Below are 25,136 nucleotides of genomic sequence, written 5' to 3'. Positions count from 1 at the left end.
AGAGGAAGCAAACAGTGAACGGTGCTAAGCACTTGGGGGAAAATAGTACAACAGAGTTGGTAGACACGGTCCCTGACCACAAGGAACTCACAGTCTAGAGGGCTAGGCAGACAAAAATAAATGACTGATCTGCAATGATAATAATAATAATGATGGTATTTGTTAAGTGCTTACTATGTGCCAAGCACTGCAGTAGATACAAGGTAATCAGGTTGGACACAGTCCCTGTCCCATTTTGGGCTCACAGTCTTAATCCCCATTTTACAGATGAGGTAACTGAGGCACAGAGAAGTGACCTGTACATAACTGCTGTTGGACTGAGGGCAAAGTGAATATCAAATGTTCAAGGGGTATTGATCCAAGTGCATAGGCAACACAGAATGGAGAGGGATTAGGGGAAATTAGGACTTTGTTTGGGGAGGCCTCTTGGAGGAGATGTAATTTTAATAAGGTTTTGAAGGTGGGGAGAGTGATGGTCTGTGTTCAGGTTGGGGAAAGGAATTCCAAGCAATGGGATGTGGGCAATGGGTTGGTGGAAAGATAGATGAAATCAAGCTACAGAGAGTAGGTTGGCATTTCAGGAGCAAAGGTGTGGACTAGGTTTTAGCAGGAAATTGGTGAGGTAAGAGAGGAGTGCGCTGATTGAGTGCTTTAAAATTGATGGTACTGAGTTTCTGTTGGAAACAATGTCACCTATGACAAAAGTCCCAAACAAATGTTCCCTGAGGGAGTTTCCAAAATTGGGAAAGTATAATGATGTAGTAAATTAGGTATCTTTCCTCTCTATTCTGCATTGGGCAGACCCTTGTTGTTGTTGTCATGCTGTCGAGCCGTGTCCGATCCATAGAAACATCATGGACACAGCTCTTCCGGAACGCTCCACCTCCATCTGCATTTGTTCTGGTAGTGTGTCCCTAGAGTTTTCTTGGTAAAAATATGGAAGTGGTTTACCACTGTCTCCTTCTGTGCAGTAAACTTGAGTCTCTGCCCTTGACTCTCTCCCTTGCAACCACTGCCCGACACAGGTGAGTTTTGACTTGTAGCAGATTGCCTTCCCCTCGCTAGCCACTGCCCAAGCTAGGAATGGAATGAATATTCATTCATTCAATCATATTTTTTGAGCACTTACTATGTGCAGAGCACTGTACTGAGCGCTTGGGAAGTACAATTCAGCAATAAATTAGAGACAATCCCTGCCCACAACGGGCTCACAGTTTAGAAATAATTATGGTATTTGTTAAGTGCTTACTATGTGCCAAGCACTGTTCTAAACCCTGGGGTAGATACAAGGTAATCAGGTTTTCCCACTTGGGGCCCACAGTCTTAATCCCCATTTTACAGATGAGGTAACTTAGGCACAGAGAAGTTAAGTGACTTGCCCAAGGCACACAGCAGACAAATGGCAAAGGTGGGATTAGAACCCACAACCTCTGACTCCCAAAACCAGGCTCTTTCCATTAAGCCACGCTGCTTCTCTGAATATGCCTTGGCTTGACTCTCCCTCCTGTAATCGTGACTGGTAGAGTACTGGAAACTCTCCAGGTGTGACCCTGGGAGGGGGGCAGACCCTTACTAATAATAATTATGGTATTTGTTAAGCGCTTACTATGTATCAGGCAATATTCCAAGCTCTGGGGTAGATTCAAGATAATCTGGTTGGACACAGTTCCTTGTCCCGCCTGGGACTCACAGTCTCAATCCCCATTTTACAGATGAGGTAATTGAAGCACAGAGAAATGAAGTAACTTGCCCAAGGTCACACAGCAGACAAGTGGTGCAGCCAGGATTAAAACTCCTTACCTTCTGACTCCCAGGCCCATGCTCTCTCCACTAAACCATGCTGCTTCCCTGCAAGAGTATTGTGTCCTGATTTGGCCACATTTTAAAAGAAGCAGACGAAACGGAATACAGTCCAGAGTAGGGTAAGTGGTAACGATTCAAGGGAAGGAAAACAGTTACTCTAAGACAGAAACTCACTGGATGCTCTTGATTTCCACAGATGAACGAAGAAGAAGAAATATATTTCTATTACTGCAAGAAGGAATTCACTTAAACTGAAGGAAGAATTATTTGTCCAGGTGATTACTGAGAAAGGCTTACAGGAGAAGTTACCAAATCTCTGTCCCTGTAGATCACTGAAAATGGAATTACTTGTCCTGGATAGTTTTGGTATTCATTTACCTAGAAGGAGATGGCTGTGTTTGAGGGCTTTAATAATCGCATCTTCCCACATTATTTCTCTCACTACTTCTTCACCCCAACCCCATTCCTGGCAGTACTTATGTACATATCTTCAAACTCTGTTGCTTCCCTCTACCTGCAATTTATTTTAGAATCTTTCTTTCCTGCTAGAATACTAGCTCTATGAGGGCAAGAATCCTGTCTACTAATTCTATGTTCTCAAGGGTTTAAATACAGCACTCTGTACAGAGTAAGCACTCAATAAATACTATTTATTGATTAACTCCTTCCAGTTTTGTATTTCAAAGATACTACAGAAGTGACAAGGCAAAGAATTACAATAAACTAGTTGAATACCCAGGCTGCGCCCGACTGTCCCTGACCTAACCTCTGGCCCGATCTCTGCTCCTGCCCTTCGCCCTGCCAGTATTCTTGCTAGTGCTCCTGTTCATTTATTCAGTTGCATTTGAGTGCTTACTGTGTGCAGAGCACTGTACTAACCACTTGGGAGAGTACAATACAACAATAAACAGACACATTCCCTCCTGGTCCTACCTCTGCCTCAACACTGCTTCCTTCACAGCCAGACTCACACCCCAGCGACTGATTCTATTGCTCTTCTCTCCCATAGCTGTCCTGTTCAGGCTCTCAGGTCCCAGCTCTCCTGCCTTCCCATCTCCCTCTTCTGCCCTGCTGCTATTCCTCTTCCCACTTTTCCTTTACCTCAGCCCTGCTGTGACTCAGAGGTTCCACGAAGGATTAGCCCCATTTTAAGCTACGACCCATTTATCAGGCGAAATCCTTCAAGAGGACCCAATAAGTGGACACCTTATGTCGTGTCTAGCATCGCTAAAACCTTCCCTTTCCTCTCTATCCAAACTGCAAATGTACTAACTCAAGCACTTTCCTATCCCACCTTGATTACTTCATCAGCCTCCTTGCTGAGCTCCCTGCCTTCTGTCTCTCCCCGCTCCAGTCCATACTTCACTCTGCTGCCTGAACCATTTTTCTACAAAAACGTTTAGGCCATGTTTCTCCACTCCTCAAGAACCTCCAGTGGTTGCCCATCCACCTCCGCATCAAACAGAAGCTCCTTACTACTTACAGCCCTCCCGGCCAATCATTCACTGCCTGACAGCCATCTCTAAGCCAAACTCCTCAGCTTTAAAGCACTCAAACACCTTGCCCCCTCCTACCTTAGCTCTCTGCTTTCCTACACAACCCAGCCCAAGCACTTCGCTCCTTTAATGCCAACCGACTGATTGTACCTCGATCTCGTCTGTCTTGCTGCTAACCTCTCACCCACGTCCTGCCTTTGGCCTGGAACTCCCTCCCTCTTCATATCCAACAATCACTCTCCTCACCTTCAAAGTGGAGGAACATGTCCTCCCAGACGCCTTCCCTGACAAGGTTCTCATTTCCTCTTCTCCCATTCCCTTCTTTATCACCCTTGCACTGGGATTTGTATCCTTTATTCACCCCTCCCTCAGCCCCACAGCACTTATGTACATATCTATAATTAATTTATTTTCATGTATCTCTCCCCCTCTAGACTGTAAGCTCAAGGTGGGCAGGGAAGTGTCTACTAACTGTGTTATAGTGTGCTCTCCCAGGCAGTGCTCTGCACACAGTAAGCGCTCAATAAATATGATTGAATGGATTGATTGATTGATTGGTGATTTAAACTGTGTTGTCATCTGCCCAATGACAAGGGGATGGAGCAAAGAGGTAAGTGGGGTATTCAGTGACCCCCACTTCTGCCCCTCTAGCAACAATTCAGTACCCTCCCAATGCCTCCCCTCTGTCTTCCTGAGGAATGGGGGCTATGCGGACCTGGGGTTATGGCAGCAGACATGACTGCCCTCCCCTTCCCCTCAACCCTGGCCCCAAGGAGCTGAGACACAGCATTGTGAGGTTTATTGGGGTATGTAGAGCCCGGATGCAGCATTGTGAGGCTTATGGGAAATTGCCTAGAAATGCCCCATCTACCTCCCCCCCCAACACATTGCTTGTATCTACCCCAGAGCTTAGTACAGTGCCTGGCACATAGTAAGTGCTTAACAAATGCCATAATTAATTAGTATTATTATATGATGATTGATGATTATATGATGATTGGCAGATGTCCAAATGAATCATACCCCATCTGAAGGCATCAATCAGGTGACGTGGCTCATCAGTGGGTTGTAAATCAACTCCTTCAACTGGATGGATAGCAATCAGATAGGTTTGCCCAGATATGCCCATAATCCAATCAAATGCACCTTAGGTAATAAACATCCCTTCTGGTTCCTCTGCTTTCCATTCCTGTGGACCAGCCCTCCCAGCCAATCATTCACTGCCTGACAGCCATCTCGAAGCCAATCAGGGTCCATAAAGGTGACCAACCCATATTTTATACAAATGATAAAATCTGGACTCCCCTGGGTGAGAAAATGGCATTACAAATCTTAGGAAAGGAGTTTTGCTGAATTAAAACACCAAAGGTGTAAAATTACATCCAGTTTTCTTAAATCTCCACAAATCTTCAAATCTTTACTGTGACCCAGTCTCTTCAACTGTAAAATGGGGATCAAGTACTTGTTCTCCCTCCTACTAGACTGTGAACCCCATGCAGGACAGATACTGTGTTGACCTAAATAACTTCTATCTACCCACTCCTTCTAGAGAAGCAGCTTGGCTCAGTGGAAAGTGCACGGGCTTGGGAGTCAGAGGTCATGAGTTCTAATCCCGGATCTGCCACTTGTCAGCTGTGTGACTTTGGGCAAGTCACTTAACTTCTCTGTGCCTCAGTTACCTCATCTGTAAAATGGGGATTAAGACTGTGAGCCCGTTGTTGGGTAGGGACCGTCTCTATATGTTGCCAACTTGTACTTCCCAAGTGCTTAGTACAGTGCTCTGCACACAGTAAGCACTCAATAAATATGATTGAATGAATGAATGAATTACTTTGTATCTACCCCAGTGCAATGTATCTACCCCAATAGTGCTTGGTTCATAGTAAGTGCTTAACAGATACCATCATTATCATTATTATTATTATTACCCAGAGCTTAGAACAGTGTTTGACACATATTATTATTATTATTATTATTAAGGTATTTGTTAAGCACTTACTATGTGCCAAGTTCTGTTCTAGGGACTGGGGTAAATACAAGGTAATCACTTTGTCCCACCTGGGGCTCAGAGTCTTAATCCCCATTTTACAGATGAGGTAACAGGCACAGAAAAGTTAAATGGCTTGCCCAAGATCACACAATAGACAAGTGGAGGAGCCGGGATTAGAACTCACATCCTCTGATTCCCAAGCCCGTGCTCTTTCCATTAAGCCTCACTGCTAAGTGCTTAACAAATACCGCTTTAAAAAAATCCCTTTTCTTCTAAAAATACATTTAAATGGGTTTGTCTCAGAGAATCTTTTGAATATTATTTCCTAGGTAAACAAAGATGAAAAAGTTTTGAGTTTTTTGGCTTTATAAGAAATGACAACACAACTGCTCATCAAATTATTTAACCACAATATATTCTAGTAACAGATGGCAAAAAAATCAAGTCCCCATTTATGGTTTTGTTTCAGTGTTGCATAAATACATTCATGTAGACACCTCAGTTGCTTCATACTCTAGTTTTTATCCGAATAAGCCAGCTTTAGCCTGACTTCTTGAGTCACAAAAATTGAATCATTTTTCTAATTCAAAAAACCACACACATTAAAAAAAATATATACGTAGCAATGAAACCCATTATTTCTTCCAGGCTGTGAAAAAATTTACAAAAACCAATGCAGTCTTTAGTAACAGCTCTATAGTTATTTATTTGCAGAAAAAAACAATATTTGTTTTAGAGATGCAGCATGGCTCAGTGGAAAGAGCCCAGGCTTGGGAGTCAGAGGTCACAGGTTCTAATCCTGGCTCCACCATTTGTCAGCTGTGTGACTTTGGGCAAGTCACGTAACTTCTCTGGGCTTCAGTTATACATCTGTAAAATTGGTATTTAGACTACGAGCCCCACGTGGGACAACCTGATCACCTTCTATCTACCCCAGCGCTTAGAACAGTGCTTTGCACATAGCAAGTACTTAACAAATATCATCATTATTATTATTATTGTTAAAAAGCAGTTGTTTCTCAACAAAAAGTTTGCTGATTATAAAACTGTTACCTAAGCATTGGCAAATTCCAGTTGATTTGAAATGGAAACAAAATATGCATTCATATTCCTCACAGTTATTTCCATTTGATGAAGTTGTTTTGATCCATTTTCATGATTAGCCAAAGATTTCACTGTAGAACTCCTAAGGTTTGGGAACAGATCAATGGTACCTTATCTCTCACCTATTTTCCATGGGCCTCCAAGTAGTGCCAACATAACCCTCAGTTATCCATTTGGCATAGGGCAGATTGCTTAGCTTCCCTTACCAAATTTTCCTCTTTGGTTAAGGAAACCTTTACAGTATCACCCCACCTCTCCCAAGTTGAAATTGTAAAATAATTTGTAAAAACTGTGCTGTAACTATGAAATGCACTCATCAAATTCTCCCCTTCATTTCTGGAAAGCCAGAAACCACTCAAGCAGCCCCTTTCAGATCCTCTGACATCAGCCAGGCTTCTGTTCTCATTCCCCCCCTGCATAGCTGAGGTAGCTGCTAGCATATTCATTCATTCATTCATTCAATCGTATTTATTGAGTGCTTACTGTGTGCAGAGCACTGTACTAAGTGCTTGGGAAGTAGACTTTTAGACTGTGAGCCCACTGTTGGGTAGGGACTGTCTCTATATGTTGCCAATTTGTACTTCCCAAGCGCTTAGTACAGTGCTCTACACATAGTAAGCGCTCAATATATAAATACGATTGATTGATTGATTGAAGTACCAGTTGGCAGCATATGGACACCTTGTCTACAAAAAGTATACAGGAAAAGTCAGATGCAGATGAACTTATCCCTGGCTCTTTCCAGCTAGCCTCTCCTTAAAAACACTGCAGTCCTGTTATGCTTAAGCTCTGTGCTTGTGTCCCAGCTTCCAAACCTGAGGAAAATCCAGAAGCATGCCTACTTTGTGTATTTCATTAATCGTATTTACTGAGTGCTTACTGTGTGCAGAGCAGAGTACTAAGTGTTTGGGAGACTACAATATAACAGAGTTGGTAGACACATTCCCTGTGTACAATGAGCTCACAGACTAGCCCCCTCCCCCTGGAAGACATCCCAGTCCATGCCCGATAGTATTCCTTGTTTCTCCCCTGGAGAAACCCCCCTGATTGCTAGAGGTAAGATGGGGGAAGGAAATGAGAATGTCATTTACCAATTTTTGTTGGTCACCTTGTGATGGTGCAGGCATCTGTCCCTTAGGAGAAGCAGCGTGGCTCAGTGGAAAGAGCCCGGGCTTTGGAGTCAGAGGTCACGAGTTTGAACCCAGCTCCGCCACTTGTCAGCTGGGTGACTTTGGGCAAGTCACATCACTTCTCTGGGCCTCAGTTCCCTCATCTGTAAAATGGGGATTAAGACTGTGAGCCCCACGTGGGACAACCTGATCACCTTGTAACCTCCCCAGTGCTTAGAACAGTGCTTTGCACATAGTAAGCGCTTAATAAATGCCATCATTATTATTATTATTGTTGTTATTAAGGCAGATGAAAGAAAAATCTCCATGCTCTCCCTCTCAGACTTGAACTTTTCTCTGCCACTGAAAATGGTACTCTCTGAAGTTCTCTGAAAACGGTACTCACCGAGAAAAATGTTGCAAGCACTGGCCATCTAAATTTCACCTTTGGTGAAGGTAAAGGCAAAATACTCAGTTTTCCAATAATGTGGAGTTGTGTTCCTGAAGAACCCCACTTTGTGGAAAATTCACATTGTAACACTCACCCTGTGTCTGTTGCTTCACACATGCCCACAATCATTTCTTCCAACCAAACATTACATTGTATTCAGAAAGACTCATATTGTCTTAAAACTGTGAGCTCATTGTGGGCAGGGAATGTCACTGTTTATTGTTGTATTGTACTTTCCCAAGCACTTATCACAGTGCTCTGCACACAGTGAACACTCAATAAATATGATTGAATGAATGAATGATTGAATGAATGAATGAACATTCCCCAATTCTGTCATGATGCTCTAACCAAAATGTGGAATGAAAACACATTTTCTGAGTGTGGAACCACATGCCTCCAATTTCCCTCCACATGTACAAAATGTGAGCCATTGCCCTTCTAAGAGGCCATCTCCTTGGGTCCAGGCCAGCATGCTAAAAAGCATATACTGGCATTGACATTCCCCTGGGAAAGGCTGGCCCTGAAGGAAGTGAAGGCTCATTATACTCCCTCGGACTGTGAGCCCTATATGGAACAGGGACGGAGTCCAACCTGATTATCTTGGATCTACCCAGCATTGAAAACAGTGCTTGACACACGGTAAGTGCTTAACAAATATAATAATAATAAGAAGAAGAACAACAACAACAACAACAACAATACTCCCTCCCATTCCACCTGTGCTTCCATGGAGGGGCCTTCCAGGAGATCCCTGCTCTGGGTCTTACCAGGAGACTGCAGGCCAGGAACTTTTAAGCTTCTTCTGCACCAAAGAACTGGGTCTGGGACCGTGGGGAAAGACTGACCTCATGAGCAAACAGCGGGCAGAGTCCTGTATCCCATGGTCCCCCCCTGAGTTGCCATTGTTGATGCAAACCCTGACCCAGACCCCACAGAGTGGTAGGAGCCAGAGGGTGGGTAGCAGGAGCTGGAACACAGCCCCCTCTTAGAAGGAAAAGGAAAGACCTGAAGAAACTAGAGAAAGATAAGTGCAAAAATTCGAGGAATATTTCACAGGGCTCAGTTAATTTGTGGATCTAGTCAAAGGCCTATTAAAGACCAACATTAACTGGCAAGAAGTTTGACTGGCACCTATCTCTTAAAAATTCCTTTACCTTCACCATCACATTTCTCTGGCACTCTTTATCTCAATTCACTTTTGACCATTCCTTTCACGTGAGTGGCACACACTAAGAGAATCATTTTCTCATAGTCATTTATCAAATTCAGTTGCTGGTCTGGCAAGAACTCAGAATCCAGGGAGCTCAATGAAAATGACGATTACATCTCAGTGTGGGAAACCTCTTTTGTAGCCATCGAACTGGCTTGGAATGGGTAAAAGGAGAAGAAGGGGGATAGGGTCGGGATGCCCAGGAAAGGGCTTGCTCTCATTCATTTCAATACATTCAGAGACTTGCATCAATTGGTCTTACGTCCATCATTTACATTTTCCATAGTACACTGAATACAGGTTTATGAATTCTCTGCACAATGCCATGAACTCTCAGAAGCAATTCCTAAAAGTAAATAAATAGGTAATAGAAATAGCATTATTTAATCACCTTCTCTGTAAAGCATTATATAAAGCAGTGGGAAAAAGTACAAGGCTGAGAATTAGATACAGTTCCTGGCCTGAAAGATATCCATACAAGTGCAGACATTCCCACATACATTCATTCTGTAAAGTCATCCTGTATACCATGAGTTCTGTTTTCCCTTTCACACCTTTGATCATCATCCTCATCGATGGTATTCATTGCATGCTTACTGTATGTAGACTGCTGCACTAAGTACCTTTGAGCTTTTCTCAGGCAGGAGACAGACAGCCTGTTCTCACTCCCCTCTCCAGAGCCACAGACAGAGCCAAAGGCAGAGGACCAGTGTTATGTGGCTTCCAAACTAGTAGCGCCCAACACTGCCATCCCAGAGCAGAGTCACAAGCCTAATCCACATGCTCTGTTGCCCACCCTACCCCCTGAGCCTTCCTCAGTGTACAACCAGGGCAGCGCACATATTAGCCAGCAAGCAACACTTCTGTGAACTAGAAAAGCAGCATTGCCAAATGAAAAGAAATGAAATGAAATGAAAATGAAATGGAAAAGAACCTGGGTTCTAAACCTGGCTCTGCCAAATGCTTACTGTGTGACCTTGGGCAAAGTAGCATGGCTTAGTGGAAAGAGCACAGGCTTGGGAGTCAGAGGACCTGGGTTCTAATCCCAGTTTCACCACTTGTCTGCTGTGACCTTGGGCAAGTCACTTCACTTCTCTGTGCCTCAGTTCTCTCATCTGTAAAATGGGGATTAAGACTGTGAGCCCTATGTGGGACAACCTGATTACCTTGTATCTACCCCAGCACTTAGAACAGTGCTTGGCACATAGTAAATGCTTAGCAAATACTATCATTATTATTATTATTATTATTATTCTCTAAGCCTTGGGTATCCTGTTCTCCCTCCTAATTGGATAGATAGATCCAAGTAGATATCTTGGATATCTTGGACAGATATATAGTGGATAGAGCACAGGCCTGGGAGTTGGAAGGTCATGGGTTCAAGTCCCAGTTCCATCATTTGTCTGCTGTGTGACCTTAGGCAAGTCACTTCACTTCTCGGTGCCTCAGTTCCCTCATCTGTAAAATGAAGATTGAGACTGTGAGCCCCACATGGACAGTGTCCAACCTGATTTGCTTGTACCCACCCCAGTGCTTAGTACAGTACCTGGGACATCGTAAGCACTTAATACATACCATTATTATTATCATTATTGTTATTACTTATACTGTGAGCCCCATGTAGGACAAGGACTTTGTTCAACCTAATTCACTTGTATCACAGTGCTTAGAACACTGCTGGACACATAATAAGTGCTTAAAAAATAACATAAAAAACAAAAACTGGGTAGAGGAGGAGATCAGCTCTCCCCTTCAACTCTGGAGAAAGTAGCATGGTCTAGTGGAAAGATCCCAGGCCTCAGAGTCAGAAGGACCTGGGTTTTCAACCCAGCTCTGCAACCTGTCTGCTGTGTGACCTTGGGCAAATCATTTCACTTCTCTATGCCTCAGCTTCCTCATTTGTAAAATAGGGATTAAATTCCCCACTACTTAAGCTGTGAGCCCCATGTGGGACAAGGACTGTGTCCAACCTGATGACTTTGTATCTATCCCACTGCTTAGAACAGTGTTTAGAACATTATGGTATTTGTTAAGTGCTTACTATGTGACAGGTACTGTACTAAGTGCTAGGCTGGATACAAGCAAATTGGCTTGCACATGGTCCCTGTCCCATGCTCATTCATTCCTTCAGTCATATTTATTGAGCACTTACTGTGTCCCAAGAACTGTATTAAGCACTTGGGAAGTACAATTCAGGAACAAATAGAGACAATCCCTGCCCACAATGGGCTCACAGTCTAGAAGGGGGAAGACAGACATCAAAATAAGTAAGCAGGCATCAGTAGCATCATTAAACATAAATAGAATTATAGATATATATACATCATTAATAAAAAATAAATAGAATTATAAGTATAAATATGTACATATATACACAAGTGCTGTGGGGCGGGGGGTAGAGCAAAGGGAGCAACTTGGGGTAATGGGGAGGGAAGGGGGAGCAGAGGAAAAGGGGGCTTAGTCTGGGATCAATCCCCATTGTACAGATGAGGTAAGTGAGGCACAGAGAAGTGAAGTGATTTGTCCAAAGTCACACAGAAGACATGTGGCAGAGCTGGGATTAAAACCCATGACCTTTGGACTCCCAGGCCCATGCTCTATTCATTACACCTTGTTGCTTCTCGGGGTAAGCAGTTAACAAGTGCCATGAAAAAAACCCAAAACTCTTCCTCCTCTTTCCTATCCCCTAATGAACAGCCATTAAGGGATGCTGAAGGCAGATATTTGACAGTACCTCCCACTGCAGTGGAAGATCAAGGGAGACAACGTACATCAAGCAGACCCTTGATAACCAGAACACTGTAGAAAAGAGCAAACTTGATTCATCACACTAGGAATTTATTCAACTCCCCGTCTTCAGTGCCCTAAACTAAATGCTCTTACAAAGCCATTGTCAGTGGACGCATGAAATAAAATAATATGGCAAGGGAAAAAGGTGTGAGAGAAGGTGGTGAAATTGCTTCAAATTCCACACCTACAGGTTTACTGCACTACCTTGCATCTGCTCACATGAAGCAATAAGTAATGAGTGATGCAAAAAAGTTGTGGTTTGGGCAATTGCTTTCAATGTGCACTATTAGGATCATAGAAATCCAAACCCTTCTAAAGAGCTATTGTTCAGACATGGTAATGAATAAGGACCAAATGACCAATGTATTATTGTTGGAGCAGCAGTTTTCTTTACTGGACTTATAAATTCCTTTGGCCATGTACAATGAAAGCTGAAACACAGAAGCCTTTAGAAAGCAGGCATTTTGTGTGTATTTGAACTTGAAAGTCACAGTGGTTTTAGGCCAAGTTACAGCTCAGTGACTAGAGGGCTCCTTATAAAAGAGGCCTATTGATACATTTCCTAGTCTCTTCCCCTTGAGACAAGCCTGAGCAAATTTCTTTAGATTGACAAGGCTGGCAAAGGAGTCTTTCAGCAAAAAAAATCTAAAGGCTATTTAACTGGGAGGCACCAGCCTTGTTTTTCACAGAATTGAACTTGCTTCAAAATGAAGGGCCATTTTTCAACCTCCAGAAAAACGTACCATGGCAATTTTACTTCTCTGGTGACAATCTGGGGTCCTGGTAATTATGTATGCAAATATGTTCTCTTAGAATCAATAACTGTTCAGCTTTTTGCCCCTAGTTGTCAGCCTTGCCAGTGACTCCATTCTCAACCTTCCTCAGAGCCCACTTGTTAAACTTTCCCATCCTGTCCTTCCTGGCTCCCTAGCTTCTCTTTCTAGGTAGAACAATAACCAGATTTTGCTCTTGGGGTTGCGACAGGCATGAGGTTTACATAAGAGGTGTTTGATGGGCTTACAAAGTTGTCTGGGTGCCCACACACTTCCCTCACTCAGACACACACTTACAAGCACGCATGCTCTCATCACAGAACAAAGCAAAAGTAGCTACAGCAAAAGGCGAGGGTAACTGAACGAAGAGCGGTTATAGCTGCTGCCATTGCTGCCACAGCTATCACTGTTGACCAACTGGAATTCCTAAGGCAGAGCTTCTAGGCATCAGAGGAGGCTGAAAATCAAGCAGTCATCAGTGGCTAGCACACTACAGAGCTCAGTGGCAGGAAGAGAAAAATCAGTGAAACTACAGCTGCAATTAGCTCTGTCACTGGCTAGCCAATTTCAGGGCTCTATCAGCTCCTACAGGATCCACACCAGGAATTGCGGCCAGTCAAAAGTGACCATTTAGGGAGGTAGCAGCAGCTGTACCTACTGCTATTTCCTCATTTGTGGAACCTCAATTTTTAGTTTAGCGAGGCTTTCTGAAATGATCTCAATCTGGGTATGAAATTCAACATTAATGACATTCTTGATCATTTCACTTGGGCATCAGTTTTACAGGAAAGCACTGGAAGAATCTCTGCATCAAATTCCAAACAAAAATTGACTACTAACTTCTGTTTAGGAAAAAAAATTGTGTGGCAGACTCCATATTTGGAAGCTTGCCATTGAATTGTTTTTTTGAAATGAAAAAACTAACTTGTGCAACTAAGGTAGTCACTGCCTTGATCTGTTCCACATAGGACCGGAATTACAATCATTTCTTTGGGCTTTGTCCATTTCCTTGGGCTTTGTCCAAAAAGTAAAATCATCTGCATGTTAAAAAGGGATTGATGTCTGCAAACTGCTGACTGGATTGAGGGATATGGGAATGAGAGGTCCTGAAACCATGAAGGTTATTTTCCTTTATAAATCAACCCCCCTTAATCATGCCTGGGGTCTAGTGTTTTACAAGCAATAAGATGGATGGCAGAAAAGACAAGTGTCAGAAAGGCGACAATGACAACAGGCTGAAGGAGTTCAGCGTTGTTATCTGACAATCAGTCTGCTCCTTCCAACCATTAGGACTGGGTTTCATAAAACACACATTGTTCAATGACTTAGTCTAGTTCATAAAGAAAGGGAGGAAAAGGGGGAGTGAGGAAGGGAGGGAAAAGCAACTATGAAGGGTTTTTTTGATTATATACAGAAGTTCTTTGTTCTCTACTAAATCAAAGCAAAATTTTGTACGGTTACCAGGCATTCTGAGTCATTGCCCATCCAGAGCATTCAGCCACAGGTTCATTAGGCTGGTTCTAATCCCAGGCTCCTCCATTTGCTTGCAGTGTGACCATGGACAAGTCACTTAACTTCTCTATGCCTCAATTACCTCTTCTGTAAAATGGGGATAAAACACCTGTCCTCCTTAACTCTTAGACAGTAAGTCCCCTGTGGGACAGTGATTGTGTCCTATCTCCTATCAGTCAGTCAATCACATTTATTGAGTGCTTATTGTCTGCAGAGCACTGTACTAAGCGCTTGGGAAAGTACATTATAACAATAAACAGACACATTCCCTGCCCACAATGAGCAAACAGTCTAGAGGAGGAGACATACATGAATATAAATGAATGAATTACAGATATAAGTGCTGTGGGGCTGGGAGGGGAGATGAATAAAAGGAGCAAGTCAGGGTGATGCAGAAGGGAGTGGGAGAAGAGGAAAGGTGGGCTTAGTCAGGGAAGGTCTCTTGGAGGAGAGGTGTCTTCAATAAGGCTCTGAAGGCGAGGAGAGTGTGTCTGTCGGTTATGAAGAGGGAGAGCATTCCAGGCCGGAGGCAGGACTTGGGCGAGAGGTCAGAGGTAAAATAGACACAATCAAGGAGGAAGAGGAGTGTATTGTCATCCCTCTAGACTGAGTTCCCTATGGACAGGGAACACACCTACCAACTCTGTTGTACTCTTCCAAGCACTTAGTACATTGCTCTACACACAGTAAGTGCTCAGTAAATACTACTGATTCATTGATTGATCCCTCCCATCCATTCTTTTTCCCCATCTCCCCTTTTCTCATTTCTCTTCTTTCATCTCCTCCCTTTCTCTTTTCCTCCTCTCCTCTTTCCATTTTGCCCCCTTCTCCCCTTTATTTTTCTCTATCTGTTCTCCTTTCCCTCCCCCACCTCACTTTTTCCCCACCTCTTTTCTGCATTATGCCACCAACCCCCATCCAGATTTGAGCCTCTGGAATTTAGGTCACCTGACTCTTATTCTGAAGACACTGAAAAGATGGTGTTCATGCAGTTACTGCCCTGTTTCCTGGATGGTGGGACCCAAGCTTCATGCTAAGACAGGGCCTCATGTGAACTCATAAAGGGCAGGGAACGTGTCTACAATTTCTGTTATGTTGTAGTCTCTCAAGTGCTTAGTATGGTGCTCTGCAAATAGTAAGTGCTCAACAAATACCATTGATTGATTGATTGTGAAACTGGGGAAATAGCCTCATTTGCCCCACATAATCTCCAGCCCTTCTAATATATAAAAAGTGATTTCTACTACTCCCCAGGGAAGTGAATATAGAGGGATACCCAGAGAATCCTGGACTTGCTTTTTGGCAGGGATATAATGAAGTGGTTGTTCAAAAAGGATGTCTTAGTTTCCAGTGACAATTAAGCATTAGCTTGGGTTTTCTTTTTTGGAATTTTAGAAGACTATTAGCAAATCCGTTGAACAGACAAAACAAAAATCAATCATGGGTTTTAAGTCATGAACAAAGTCATATTCTTTTTCATGTCATGAATAAATTGGAGAGCACAAAGATAGCCATCATGAAAAACAATGGCTCTGTGGTATGAGAGAAAACTAACTTTTAAAAATGCAGCAATTTACAGGAAACTGGAAAGGGAATTTTGCAAGGGAAGTTGTCATTTCCCATTCTTCGGTCCTGTGCTTGGAGTCACAGTAAGGTTCAATTCAGGAGTTCACTTGTTTATGTTTGCTATTCAGAGTCTCTTTCTCAAAAAGATTGTTCTCACCACTTAAAGATTTGGCAAGGACTGACCTATTGTCTAGTTTTAAACAGGCCAGGATTTCACCCTACCAAATGCCTTTGCATATAGTTAACCTGAATTATTCAAATCCCAGAATAAAGTGTATTTATTGACCTTGCCCAAAGACATCCAATATTTAATCGACAGATATCTTTTTAGGTCAGTATTCATTCATTCAATCATATTTATTGAGTGCTGATTGTGTGCAGAGCACTGTACTAAGCGCTTGGGAAGTACATGTCAGCAACATATAGAGACGGTCCCTACCCAACAACAGGCTCACAGTCTAGAAGGGGGAGACAGACAACAAAACAAAACATGTAGACAGGTGTCAAAGTCGTCAGAATAAACAGAATTAAAGCTATATGCACATCATTAACAAAATTAATGGAATAATAAATATGTACAAGTAAAATATAGTGATGAATCTGTACAAATATATACAAGTGCTGTGGGAGGGGAAGGAGGAAGGGCAGGGGGGTGGGGAGGAGGAAAGGAAAAGGGGGGCTCAGTCTGGGAAGGCCTCCTGGAGGAGGTGAGCTCTCAGTAGGGTTTTGAATGGAAGAAGAGAGCTAGCTTGGGGGATGTGTGGCAGTAGGGCATTCCAGGCCAGGGGAAGGATGTGGGCTGGGGGTCGACGGCGGGACAGGCGAGAACGAGGTACAGTAAGGAGGTTAGCAGCAGAGGAGCAGAGTGTGCGGGCTAAGCTGTAGAAGGAGAGAAGGGAGGTGAGGTAGGAGGGGTCGAGGTGATAGAGAGCCTTGGAGCCGAGAGTGAGTTTTTGCTTGATTAGTAAGTTGACAGGCAGCCACTGGAGATTTTTGAGGAGAGGACCACTTAAGTGTAATAGGCTACTGTGTGCAGAGCACTGTACTAAGCACTTGGGAAAGTACCACTTAATAAGGCACTTTGTTACTTTGAGAAGCATTGTAACCTAGTGGAAAGAGTATGGGCCTGGGAGTCAGAGGATTTGGGGTAAGCTCGTTGTGGTCAGGGAACAATGTCTACCATCTCTCTTATTCTGTACTCTCCCAAGTGCATAGTACAGTGCTCTGTACACAGTACGCTCAATAAATATGGTTGAGTAATCCTAGCTCACACGCTTACTTGCCTGTGATGTGTCTAAAGTCACTGAGCTTCTCTGTGCTTCAGATTCCTCATCTCAAAAATGAGGATTCAATACCTCTTCTTCTTTTTAGACTTTGAGGCCCATGTGGGACAGGTTCTTTGTTTGACCTTATTATCTTTTATGTACCCCAGCAGTTAGTAAAGTGCCTGGCACAATCTAAGCACTTAAATGCTATTATTAATAACAATAATAATGGCATTTGTTAAGTGCTTACTATGTGTAAATTACTGTTCTAAGCGCTGGGGAGGATACAAGGTGATCAGATTGTCCCACGTGGGGCTCACAGTCTTCATTCCCATTTTACAGATGAGGTAACTGAGGCCCAGAGAAGTGAAGTGACATGCCCAAAGTCACACAGCTGATGTGGCAGAGCCAGGATTTGAACCCATGACCTCTGACTCCCAAGCCCGGGCTCTTTCCATTGAGCCATGCTACTTCTCTATTCTTACTCACACCACCCCTAGTTCCACAGCACTTATGTACTTATACTCAGCTGCTTCCCTAGCTGTAATTAATTTTAATGTCTGTCTTCCTTATTAGATTATTAACTCCATGAGGGCAGTGATCATGCCTACCAAGTCTATTGTATTGAACATTCCCACAACCTTGGTACAGTTCTCTGCCCACAGTTAACATTCAATAAATACCATTCACTGATTGATTCCCATAAGCTAGGAGCATCTGACTTCATTTACCTCATGTTATTTAGTTAATACGCTTCTATACAACCATACCCCACCATCCACCTATATGAAAGGGTAGTGTAATATTTCTCACAAACCAGAACTTCCCACTGAAACTGCCCCTCTGTAAGAAGATTGACCACCTCAGAACAAGGAACACGTTCCCTCCTGTTTCCGTTTCTATTCTGCTTGTCCCTTCTGGCTCATTCTCACTCATTCACTTTGGGTTTTGTTGAGATGGGAGGAGACCAACGACGTTGAAACCATTAGTTGGGAAGCCAAGAATCACCATAGAGTTTAGCACATGTGTGACGAACATTAGTTGGTCCAAAGTAAACCTAGTCCTCAGAGCTGTGAGAAACAGTGGACCACTTGAATTTTCCTTAAAGGAGGTAGGTCCAGTGGGAAACGGGATCTAGTTCCACTCTGTGAATGGCTCACTATTATGCTTAGCGTGCACTGCCCTTAAACAAACACAGGCAGTAATTGACAGAAGTGATTTTTAAAACACTAAGCCACTGAACTCTGTGAGCAATGCTAAAGTATGTCTCTGGGAATGTGAGCTTTCTCTACATGAACCGACCATCCGAACCCAACCTATCCAGTCAGGGCCAGATGGGGTTTACGCTCAGTCCAGTTAATTGCATATCATTTAGAAGCTGGTATAGCCACAGCAAAGTCGGGGGTGGGAAGGTGGGGAATAGAGCCAGTTGAAACACTGAGTCTTTCTGTTTGTAAATTGCAGGGAGTGGGAGGGTTCCTTCTTTGCTGGCATAAAACACTTCTGGCTGTAGTACATCCAGCAGCATGGCCAGACACGGTTTGTTTATGTTGCAGCAGACCTGAAGCAATAAATCTGAACCAATCCTAGAACATAAAACTACCTTCCAGATCATTGCATTTTCATCTTCCCATGGATTATTTCTGCATGCTACTTCTCCATGAAAAGATAAATATGCAGCCCCACCTACCCACTGAAGAGCTGACTGTTACAAACTAAAAATGAAACTTTTTGTTCCCATGCTTGTAGTTCCCTCATTTTTCCCTCCAAACATACACCATGAGACATATGGTTATAGTACAGAATAATCTGTCTAGAATACAAAACAGTACTGTTCTACTAAATTGCTTTTTCCATGAGTATTTCCACACCCTCTAACTTAAAGCCACATCTCAATGGTAAGTGACATAGACAAAATCATCTAAATGTAATGGCCAAACCAGAGGAGCTGAAAATGGCTTCCATGAACAAATTCAAATCAAAATTGCAGCTCTTAAATGTGCACACTACTACAGTTATGGGATACACTGAGAGTTTCTCATACCCACAGAAAGTTATGATCCTAGCTCCTATTTTCTTGGCAAATTGGGCTTCATTTTTTCACCACTTTATGGTTGAAAGAGAAGATATGGTCACCAGTGAGCCAGTTGGTTATGGTGTGTAATTAAGTGTGTATTATGTTCCAAGTCCAATGCTAAGCACTGGGGTGGATAGAGAATAATTGGATCAGACACAGTCCCTGCCCCACCCAGAGCTCACAGTCTAAATGGGAGAAGACAGAAAAGGAAGGAAACTAAGAACATCAGTCAGCAGCAAAGTCAACAAAACCAAATAAAATAACAAAGCCAAAATAAGCACCAGGGAAACAGCACCCCTTAGTAGAAAGAGTGTGGGACTGAGATGGGAGATCCCGGTTCAAGTTTCAAATCTGTCACTGGCTTACCTGGCAAGTCATGTGACCTCTTTAGGCCTCAGTTTCCTCACTTGTAAAATAAGAATGAGAAGGATTGTGTGCCCCATGTGGGACAGGCACAGTGTCGAAGCTCATAAACATGTATCCTTCCAGTGCTTAGCACAGAGTAAGTGCTTAACAAATGCCATAATTACAATGATTAGGCAATGGTTCATAGGAGGAGCAGTCCACTGCTCCAGGCATACTGCTCTGAGTGGCAAACTGACACAGCTTACCAAGCACTGGAAAGGCAGGAGTGGGACTGGTGACAAATGGAGACCTGCAGTGGTAGACTGGTTGGTTCAGGCTTAGAGTGCTGGCAGATTCATTCATTCATTCAATCATATTTATTGAGCACTTATTGTGTGCAGTGCACTGTACTAAGCACTGGCAGATCCCAGAACTCCCAATCAACTGATAATATTTACTGAGCACTACTATATTCAGAGCACCATACTATGCACCTTGGGAGAGTACAGTGTATCACTGCAGGTAAAATATTATTAAAATGACATTTATAGGGCCAATGGAATTCTTTCTTTTTCAGGACTTTTCTGCCTAAAGACAATGAGGATCCCAAGATCAGTCAATTATATTTCTTGAGTGCTTACTGCGTGCACAGCACTGTACTAAGTACTTAGGAAAGTACAATATAATGGAGTTGGTAGACACATTCCCTGCCCTTAATGCAACAAGTCATATTTATTGAGCACTCACTGTGTGCAGGGCACTGTACTAACTGAAGGCCAAGATATGCTCTTGACAGTGGGCTGAAACCCTGCCTACCTACTTGTGCCTTGCACTCTGGGCCCCCGCAAGAGCACAACTGACAAGGATGAGAGAACAGGCATTCATTCATTCATTCAGTTGTATTTATTAAGCACTTACTGTGTGCAAAGTACTGTACTAAGTGCTTGGGAAAGTTCAATAAAGCACTAAAGAGTGACAATCCCTGCCCACAATGAGCTCACAGTCTACAAGGGAGGAGACAGACATCAATACGAACAGACATTAATAGAAATAAAGTTACAGATATATACATAAATGCCATGGGGCAGGGAGAGGGAGCAATCTCTTTGCAAACCGCTATCACTAAAATCAGTATGCCTTACAGATTCTCAGTTCTGAATTTTCTGGACCAAGGCCCATCGATCATTCTCAAAGGGAGACTCCATCAACACAGGGGAGGAAATATCAGTCATGCACCAGTTTCATCAGCCACAATTGTTCAAGCCCATAAAACCTCACCATCACTACTAACCCCATCTTCAAAACCATAGGTCAGCCTGTAAATAATTGTATTTGCACCAGCGATATTTAACCACTCTATTCCAGTTCACTCATCAACAGGTATTACTTCCTGAGCACCCACAGTATGCAGGGCAATGTCTTGTCTTATGCTGTCGAGTCGACCTCGACCCATAGCGACGCCATGGACATCTCTCTACCAGAACACCCCAACTCCATCTGTCATCGTTCTGGTAGTATAACCACAGCGTTTTCTCGGTAAATATATGAAAGTGGTTTACTATTGCTCTCTTCAGCGCAGTTAACTTGAGTCTCCACAGTTGACCCTCTCCCATGCCACTGCTGCCCAGTACAGGTGAGTTTTGACTTGTAGCAGATTTTCTTCCACTTGCTAGCCACTGCCCAAGCTAGGAATGGAATGGGTAGGCCTCTGCTTGACTCTCCCTCCTGTAGCTGAGATTGGTAGAGTACTGGAAACTCTCCAGGTGTGATCCTGAGAGAGGGGCAAGGCAATGTAGTAGATGCTTTGTAGTCTACCCAGGAGATGCTGTTTTGCCCTTCAAGAGCTAACAGTCTTGTGGTATTGGCATTGAAAAAATTTCCACGTACATACAAAAATAGCTGAATTTTGCTATTCGTATGGTTCCAGGAAGTATAAAGGCTATCTATGCACAAACATGTATACACACACACACATCACAAATATATGTGGGTGTTTATTCACAAATATTACTTTCTAGATATGGGCTGTTAATCCCATTTTTCTCTGTGGGCAGCTATGAGTACATGCCAATTTTATTTGTATCTCATTTCTTGCTATTCAACCTCATTTCTAAATGTCCATTTCATTTTGGACTTTATTCTCAAATAAACTATCCAAATAGCCAACATTTTCAGTATATGCTGAATGTTCTCGCTCTGCAGTGCAATTCTGACTGGAAATCAAGTGGTACTGAAGCATTGTTATCAGCCCAGTTGAACCATTTCACATGTGAATTGTTTTCTCTACCAAAAGTCAAATTACAGATTTATAAAAGGTGGGTTTCCTGCTATTGAAAAACAATCAGGAGAAGAAATTGACTATGGGTCCTGATGCTGTCACTCAGCACTTATTCTTCACATTTCCCATGGGACCAGGAGTTGGCTTGATTCCATTTTCATCTCAATGAAAGAAGTGTCTTAGAAATTGTATCTTAAATTAAAACCTTTGAAATGTTTAATAGTCTGTGAAATCTGCTCAAATTTTAGCAGCCCTTAGGAGGGAAGGGTGATGCAATGCAACTGTGTGCACCTTGTTGAAATTATTCCTAGGTTACAAGAGCCCTCCCCTCTCAGGGTTGCACCTGGAGAGCTTCCAGTACTCTACCAGTCTCAGCTGTGCTTTGCACATAGTACTTTGCTTTGCACATAGTAAGCGCTTAATAAATGCCATTATTATTATTATTATTACAGGAGGGAGAGTCAAGTAGAGGCATATCCATTCCATTCCTAGTTTGGGTAGTGGCTAGTGAGTGCAAGGCAATCTCTGCTACAGATCAAAACTCACCTGTGCTGGGCAGAACTCACCTGCACTGGGCAGCAGCAGCATGGGAAAGAGTTGAGGGCTGAGACTCAAGTTCACTGCGTGGAAGGAGGCAATGGTAAACCACTTCTATATTTTTACCAAGAAAACTCTATGGATAGACTACCAGAATGATTGCAGATGGAGGTGAGGTATGAGATGTGTCCTTGGAGTTGCTATGGGTCGGAGACAACTCGACCGCATAAGACAAGACAAGAAGAGCCTAGGCATCAAGCATATGAAATGGGCCGGTGAGGGGATGAGAGTCAGGGACAAAGTTAGGCAAATAAGGAATGAAGAAATTAAAGCATTTAGGAATGAACCAATTTAAACCACAGAGGCATAAATTATACATTTATAATTGCCTTTTCTGTTTCAAGAATATATCTCTAGATTGCAAACTCTTTGAGGGCTGGAATTGTGTCAACTAACATTATTGTATTGTACTTTCCCAAACACTTAGTATGGTGTCCTGCACACAGTAAGATCTTTATAAATATTACTGATTGATGGATAAAATAATCTATTTATCTGGTTAATGAAAATAGTGAAGAACACAGTGGCTACCAAGGTGGCTTTCTTGGCAAGAGCCTGCTAGATTATAGTGCTGTACCATGGACCATCAGCCATGGCCTAGTGGAAGTAGCATGTCCTGGGAGTCAGAGGACCTGGGTTCTGCTGTGTGACCTTGGGGTAGTCACTTAACGTCTCCCTGCCTCACTTTCCTCATGTGTAAAATGGGGATTCAATATCTGTTTGCCCTCCACTTTAGACTGCTAACCCCATAAGGGACAGGGACTGTGTCCTACCTGATTATCTTGTACCTACCCCAGAGCTTAGTAAAATGCTTGGCACAAACTAAGCACTTAAATGCCACAGTGATTATTATTATTATTATTATCATTATTATTATTAAAATAGCTTTTGTATGAAAAATACAGAGATAGCATGGTGGAGTGGATAAACCACAGGCCTGGGAATCAGAAGGTCACGGATTCTAATCTTGGCTCTAGCACTTGCCTGGGCCTCAGTTACCTCATCTGTAAAATGGGGATTGAGACTGTGAGCACCACATGGAACATGTACTGTGTCCAACCCAATTTCTTTGTGTCCACCCTGGTACTTAGTACAGTGCCTGGCATGTAGTAAGCACTTAAATACCATAATCAATATTACTATGCAATACTTGTGTGCACTTTGAAATATGCTCTAGCCTTGCCTGCTTACACATTCATTGCCCTCCATGCTCCAGAGGAAATATGACTGGCAGGGATGAGTCTGTGAATTGTGCTGTGCAAACAACTAACAATAGAACGAATGCCTTTCACCAAGTTCTCGGTCCTGAAGTCTTTATGACTGTACCAAAGCTCATCCATCCTTTACAATGGGAGACTCCATCATCATTATCTTTTGGCACACAGTAGGCACTCAATAAATACTATTGATAAATTATTTGGCATGTGAATTAGAGGGGAGCTCAGCTGCCACCATCTCCTCATGGATCAGAGTTTGCCACTCTTTTTATTTCCATCCCTGTGTCTCCTGGCTGCTATCCTCCCTGGGCCTCAGGGATGCAGCGGGGAAATACATTAAGAACTAAGAAGCCAGAACGTCTCTGCCACCTGAAGGAGAAGGAGAGAACCAAACTCAGAATTATGCAACCGTGCTCAATTTCCACCCACACCGTTCCCAAAATACTGTTCAGTTCAATCACTGTGTGTGCTTTCTCAACGACATGACAAATTCAATGAAAATTCAAATCAAAATTGTTCAAAAATAAATAAAGTCCTCATTTAGCTAATGACTGGAAGAAACTTAACTGCATGTCATTAGACACTGCAGGAGGCTTCCATTTAAATACTTCGGACACAGCTGATCGAGAGAGAAAAAACACAAGTAAACCTTGATTTCACACCCTTAAAACTGAGCTCAGTAGAACTAAGCTTTATGTTCCTCTCAGGCAGCTGAAAATGGAAAAGGCAGGAAAGACAAAAGGGTAGAGGTTTTTGAGAAACACAGTACCTCCCAGTGCACTTTGTAAGGAGCTGATTACATCTTTATAAATATAAAATCTCATTCTCTTATTCAAGACATTGAAAAAATATCTCATGTAAATATTTGGGTTGTGGAAGAATGTGACTTATGACTCTCAAGAGAGATATAGAGCTTTGCCTTAGTGATATGCACAATGCAATCCAGAAAAAAGAAGTCTCTGATTCTTCAGTTAAAATACCATGTATTTACTAAAACTGATTAGGGTATACAATATTTAGTAAAAGGAGGGTAAGTGTGGAAAGGGTACACTCCTGTTGCTATATGTAGGCTCCATCTCTTCATAGTATTAAATGTAGAAAATCTGATTTGTTGACTCACTAATCAGGGAAACTAAGACTCTTGAAAACTAGTTGCCTCCTGGCCAACTTCCCTTGACTCTGAAGGTTTTCCTGTACTTCAGGTTTGGTTCATAGTTGGAGAACACATTTTTAGCAATGCCAGGCACACAGTACTGCTACTGAAGTCCAGAGAAACAGAAAGGGGAGAACTGCTAAGAAAATAAAAAGGAATACTTGAGCAGGGTGATATTGCCAGAGACAAAATTAGAAATTAGAAAATTAGAAATTAGAAATAATTTCAATCAACCAATGGTATTTATTGAGTACTTACTGTGTGCAGAGCCTAGTGGCAAGAGCACAGGCTTGGGAGTCAGAGGATGTTGGTTCTAATCCCAGCTTTGCCACTTGTCTGCTGTGTGACCTTGGGCAAATCACTTCCCTTTTCTGTACTTCAGTTCCCTCATCTCTAA

At 42.8% G+C, this 25,136-nt stretch overlaps 1 non-coding gene across 1 annotated transcript; it reads right to left on the bottom strand.

The window, feature by feature from the left end:
* Positions 1–21,137: 21,137 nt before the first annotated feature.
* LOC119920429 lies at positions 21,138–21,275 on the bottom strand. Its single transcript, XR_005448175.1, has one exon. It is a non-coding gene; the product is annotated as a small nucleolar RNA SNORA7 (small nucleolar RNA).
* Between the last annotated feature and the right edge of the window lie 3,861 nt (positions 21,276–25,136).

This window comes from Tachyglossus aculeatus, chromosome X1, assembly GCF_015852505.1.
Source record: "Tachyglossus aculeatus isolate mTacAcu1 chromosome X1, mTacAcu1.pri, whole genome shotgun sequence".
Lineage (NCBI taxonomy): Eukaryota > Metazoa > Chordata > Mammalia > Monotremata > Tachyglossidae > Tachyglossus > Tachyglossus aculeatus.
The sequence above is the reverse complement of the archived record's forward strand: the minus strand, read 5'-3'. Positions and strand labels throughout refer to the sequence as shown.